This window comes from Sipha flava, unplaced genomic scaffold (genome assembly GCF_003268045.1).
Source record: "Sipha flava isolate LNK unplaced genomic scaffold, YSA_version1 101_pilon_pilon, whole genome shotgun sequence".
Lineage (NCBI taxonomy): Eukaryota > Metazoa > Arthropoda > Insecta > Hemiptera > Aphididae > Sipha > Sipha flava.
In genome coordinates, this window is record NW_020271715.1 from 154,048 (window position 1) to 160,783 (window position 6,736).

Genomic DNA, 6,736 nt, shown 5'->3' on the forward strand with positions numbered 1-6,736 from the left:
TATTAATGCTTAATGCATAACTTAAACGTTATTATAGTCAAGCATAACTTAACGTGTGTACACATGAAGCTACGCATGATTTTGATAGGTTAACTGGAAACTCTAAGCCTCGAGCAACATTACAACAACAATGTAAACACCGTAACAAAATCAATCTGGTAGTGACTATACTAGAACGAGACTGACGTTTAGAAAATATCAAAAAAGTTCTACTTCCGTAAAATAAATAGAAGCAGAACTTTAATATTACTAAAAAACTCTCAAACTTATAAGATTTCATAAATCGATTTTCTGGTCTATTGATAATTTGTAATGAGACAGCCCAGATATTACTTCGGTTGACGTGAGTATCAAACATAACATAATATTAAATATATCATTAATTTATAGCAGCTAGTATATAATGTTTCAGAATTCTACGAAAGAAATCAACATTTTTTAAATAACTTTTAGTATACCTGTCTTGTATTAGTTATTAGAATGATCAGTGTATTTTTTTATTCTGCGTTTATAAATATTATCAACAGTAAATAATAATAATAAAACAATATGCTATTATACAACAATAATATAATGAATTACGAATTTTATACGATGCGTTTAATGTTAACCATTAAAACCTTACGAATTGTAAAGCATACGTAAGGGATTTAAATAGTCCATTATAACTTCTTATAATAAACTATATTCACTACAGACGTTTCCACTTCATTCTCAGACGTATACACGTAACAGATAGGTACCTATAGTCTTTATGTGTGTGTATATCTTCTAAGTGATTTGTACAAAGCATAATAAACGAACCTAGTTATCATAACTGATTTTTGTATAAAACACTTGATTTGTAATCCAATGAGATATGACATAAGACGAAAATATCAAATTGAAAAATTGGATGAAAGTTCTAAAAACATTTTGATAGATACCAAAGTACGCGGCTCTTCAATTATAAAATGTGTCATTTTCATAGGTGTGGTACACATAATATACGTCAAAGATGAAAAAAAACAGACACTGAAATGCTAAAGAATAAACGAATAAAGACTATATTTTCATAACTATACATTAGCCATATTGATACACAAGTATTTTAATAATATTGATTACATTTAAACTATATAAATACACAAAAATATAATGCAAATTTTTAGTTTCTTAGGTACCTTATAAAGTAGTTGAGTTCTGAAATTTGTTCTGAGAGAAATTAATATTCAAATTTGTTCAATGATACTGCACTTGGCTCTCTACTCAAACTTTTGTGTTTATGTAAAACAGGTATGTAAAATAATATTGTATACTTCCAGGATTTAGGAAAACATTTAATTAACCTTATTAAAAAAACAAGTTTAAGTGTATCGTGTACGTAATTCTACAAGTTAAAATTTTAAAAAGGAAATTAGAAGTACAAATTAAATTATAACCTACAGCACTATTTACATAGCAATTATGTGTCTACGCCGTACACACTAAAAATATATAATTATACATTTACAAACGTTTAAATTCTTTATTCTTAAGTACTTTGTGATGAACTGGGCCAATGGCCAATGGATTACTGTTCCATAGGTGCTAAGATTACACTCACTCTTCTTACATTAATTTTCTTTAAGACTAAAATAATTACATCATTTATTACTTTCATAACTTCAAGTATACACTAGTAAATATTTCTTAGCGTTATTGCATTCACTAATTTCTTATAGTATTATAGCAAAAATTAAACTATTAAATAACTTTTAACCTATAATCTAACCGTAAATGTATGTTTTTTTTTGTTCGTACCGATCTGTATTTTTGATATACAAAGCACAACACGATTGCAATTTATAGAATGTAAGTGTAGGAATGCTATAATATATCATGATTCAGGCTCAATTAAATAAATCTATTCGTATTATTGGTGAATTCAAACTTATAATAACTCTATTTATTATTTATTAACTAATTAATTAATAAATATTAAAAGTATAAAACATACAGCATCGTATTCGCTAACCAAACCATATATAGTAACAATCAGTGTCGGCTCAAGAATTTATGAGGCCTGGTGCGAAATACATTTCTTATATTAAAAGATACTCCTTCTAAAAAATTGTACAAAATACATAAAATTAATATTGGCACTAAGTATTTAGTTAATACTGGAGTCCCTTAATAATGGTTTAAATAAAAATTTTAAAATAAATAAGTCTTCAAGAATTCGTTACGCCTACCAAATTACCTATTTACTTTACAACACCCGCTTTATGTTTTATCGATATTTTTAGTATGGCCAAGTTGAATTGGCCAATTTCCAGGATCTGCTAAATCAATTATAACTAGCAGAGATTCAAATACAGTTTTGAACATCTGTTGATTGATTATATTAAGAAATTGTAGATAATAAAATTTCTACTGAATTATTCATTTTCTATAGTAGTAATAAATACGTTATCCTAAAGGACGTAATCAGTTACAGATACAAAAGAAGATTTTTGTTCACGTATTCTTGTTGAACTATCAGAAATTATACTGACGTAATCTTTATGGCTCTTAGGGATTAAAATATTTATTTTATTTATACCTATGTCTATTTTAATTATTACACTGTACTTGAACCTTATGATTTTTATATTAATAAATAAAATTAAAATAAATAAATTTATTGAAGGATTCCGTACCTCGTTTTAAATCTCAACAATTCATATAATAACTAAATTATTTAACACACTCGCCTTTAATACATTTATAAACATTAAAATATTGTTGCTCAAGAGAAATGAAGTTTTATTTTTGGTTTGTATAATTTTGGTAAGATAAAGCGCGGAGCCTTTGAAAGTGCGGGGCCTGGTGCCTAAGCACACCTCAACCCCCCTCCTCCTCCTTGACCGGTCGTGGTAACAATATTATATAAAATATGTATATTAGTATACAATAATTCGTGTAAATAACAAGTGTATCCAACTTTTAAACTAAAAACGACTGCGATAAGTGAAATTTAATAAAAAAAAAAATGACATTCACAAGTATATTTTTCATTACAAAATAATGAAAATAAAATTAACAAGCACCCCCTAGACTTTCCAATACTAGTCTAGATGAATAGTTTAGATAGTCTGTGTTCGTTGAAAATTTCGCTTCGGGGCCCAAATTTTCATGTTACGCCGCTGAATATAATACTTAAACTGGAAGATCTATAATAAATGCTATTCAAAAATGCTGTTGCATATAAAATTATTATTCTTACACGAGAAGACTAAATATGAACACAGATAAAATATTTTAATATCAAATATTTTTGGTTTTTTTTATTCATCAATGTAAAATAAATTTTAAACATGTTAACACCTCAAAAATATCATATCTATATCACCGAGAGTGTATTGTATAATACTCGTCACTTGTGATTTGTGTATAAATTGTTTTGTAATGTATTTATATTAATATTAACCTGCTGTATTTAGCCTGTAATTATGTATTTCATCGATTTTTACTCAACTGTCTGTAAAGTACTTAGTAATTTAGGTAGTATATTAGTTTGAATAATAAAAAGACAAATGGAATAAAAATAGAGTATGGTTATAAAACTTAACTATCGTATTTATATAATTTACATTTAACGGTTGGAAATAATATTTACTAAATTTATATTAATTTATATTTACTAAATGTTTTACTAAATTTCAATTTTATACACGTTTTTTTTTCAATGGTCTTTAATCTGTTTGTGCATGAAATAAAAGTGTTATAAATAACATTAAATAATATCAATTTAAAGTGAAAATTAATTTCAAGGAATTAAAAATAAAAAAATCATTCTTCAGAAATAAACCTATTCGCTGCTAAGTGTTTTAAAAGTAAGAAATAATTAGATAATATCATCTGTATTAAATTACGACTAAATAAAACATAACTTTCTAAAAAATCTTATTAAATACGTTGTACTTTATAATTTTTTTCTATGTAAACCGATATTTTGAATTATCAGATATATATAATATATGTATATAAATATACATATGTATATTTATTACATAAGAAATATTGGAAATTAGTTTTAGTCATTTTATCCGTACTCAGTAATGTAGAATAAATATTATTCTGATGAAAAAAAAATATTATGAACATATCTACAAACAAAAATGTATACTTATTTTTCTTGATTTAAATATAATATTGAATAATTCCAGTGAAAAAATATTAATATATTTTACAACCAATAATAAAAATAAAATAAACATTTCACTATTGCCTACTAAGAATGTCAGCAATACTACATTATGTAAAATGGATATATGTAGTTATCGACAGAAATTGAATTAAAGACGATCCGAGCATTTTAGAATTTCTTAATAGGTGCAAATACTGTGTTTTCGAATTCCCCATAAGATACGCTTTAATATTATTATATTATTATCAATGTATTGACTGGATAGATACGTACTTATAAATTACGCCTGCTCATGATGGCGAAAATAATTTAAATACAGTGGAACCTCGCGATAAGTCAAAAACCTTGATGAGTCGAAAACAATTCTGTTCCCTTGCGTAAACCTCGATTACTCGAAAAAAAAAACTATAGATAACTCGAATATATTGTGCTCCGAATATAGACGAATAATGACAGATAGCTTTATAAATATTTGTCTAAAGTTTAGACTCCGATGATTTTTTCTAATCGCGTTTATTGTATTTATTATCGTATGTATTTACTTACCTCGGCACATTTTTTTCATAATTCGTATTTTTCATTTGTATCGGTATTGCCAGTAGTGCCGGCGCTAGGGGAGGACAAATGGGATATTTTTCCAGGGCCCCATGCTTGTTAAAGTGTCCCTGTGATTTTAAATTATCATCTTAATACCGTGAGACACATTGACATTTTATATCGTAAAGGCTAATGTCCAGGGCTCCGCAATACCAACACTGATTGTCAGTTGCTACTTAAAAACTTTAGTACATTTTAAAAACTCTTTAAGTCGAATTTTTTTTCTAAAACCTTGGTAGGTCTAATTCGAAAACCTTAGTAAGTCAAAACCTCGATAAGTCGAAAAAATTACATTTCCTTTGAATTTCGACTTATCGAGGTTCCACTGTATTTAAAATCATAAAATATTAATGTTACTAATTGAATGATACGAATGCGTAATCAATTTAACTGTTGTGACGAAAGATAGAAACTGTAAAAATACAAAAGGAAAACACATAAATAAACCTCCTGCCCCACAAGTATTAGTTTTGAAATAATACTTAGAGAACGATGATGATAAAACGGACAGATAATATTATACGCTTTTGCGCAAAAGGAGTTTACATTTGACTTGTCGTGAGTACTTTATCGTTAATGGTTTTCAATGCAGACCATTTGTATTTGTCCAACTGCTATGTGGTTGGTCGTTACAAGGGACAACACAATCGTGCCCGAGAATTTATTTACCTTTCATAAGAAAATATTAAACGGGTAATATGGCTACCAACGAAATACATTATTGTATACAATACAATATTAATACATCCAGTTCATGAGTCCAGCCAGCTCATTCCCAAAGGCTGTTTCATATAATTCTTACCCCCGAAATTTAATAATCGTATACCTAATAGCTTATATTATACTCATATAATAATAATATAGACAATAATTGTGTAAACAGATGGACATAAAACGTCAATCTGGCTGGAACGTTCCATAAATTACAATGAATAAACTTCGATTAAAGTAATAAAAAAAATTGGTTTTTAAACATTTTACTGAACTATTTATATATTATTTTACTAGTATTGAACTATAATTTAAGAACATACTATTCATATTATATAATAAATATGACGTTTTAAATTTTTTTTTAATATTTAATTTACAATTTTTCAAGATCACTTAAATCAAAATGTAGATTTGGTTAATTATTTAGATTTATGGTTACTTTATAGTTTTGTGTAAGAAATGGGTAGACAACCTGGTTATTGTTATAGATAGGTTTACATGAGGCTTATTTCTATTGGTATATATATTAAGTGGGCCCTAATTATATCCAGTTTCCCAGCAGGGAAAATGGACCCAGTACGCGCCTGATTGTTATCACATTAACTAATACGTTTTCCTTAATTTTTTATTATGAATATGAAATTTTTATTTGTATGCTAAATAAATTCTTCAAATTATCTTTGAAATATAAAAAGAATCTTGACAATTTTAATGCATATTTATTTTATTGGGATTTTAGTTATCAGTACTTTTAACTATTTACGAGATCACTAAAATATAAAAATCTGTAAAATTAATTTTTAACATTCTAAAAATGAAAACTTTTGGATGTTTTTTTAAAGACATATTTTAAAAAGATTTTTATATTATATATTTTCATGTAAATTTTATTCTTTAAAAATTGAAAGTTTCTCAATTACTTTTTTTTAAATATTCCGAAATTAAAAATTAATAATCTATTAAAAAATAAATGAATATCCGTTGAAAACTTTTCATGATATTATTGTTTCTTTATTTACTTATTTATTTTTTTTTTTTTTTGTGAACATATACACAATTTAAGTTTTTAAAAATGATAATAACAATAAATAATATTGTAAAATATAAATAACACAATTCATATTTAAAAATATTTTTGGAAGCGTAACAAACTCTATTTTAGTTATACATTCCGCATATATGAAATGAATACAATAAGTTTTACCGGGAAGAAACCCCCTTTAAAACTTATCAGTTACTCTCGAGAGGATTTTAATAATTAGTCAACAACGAATT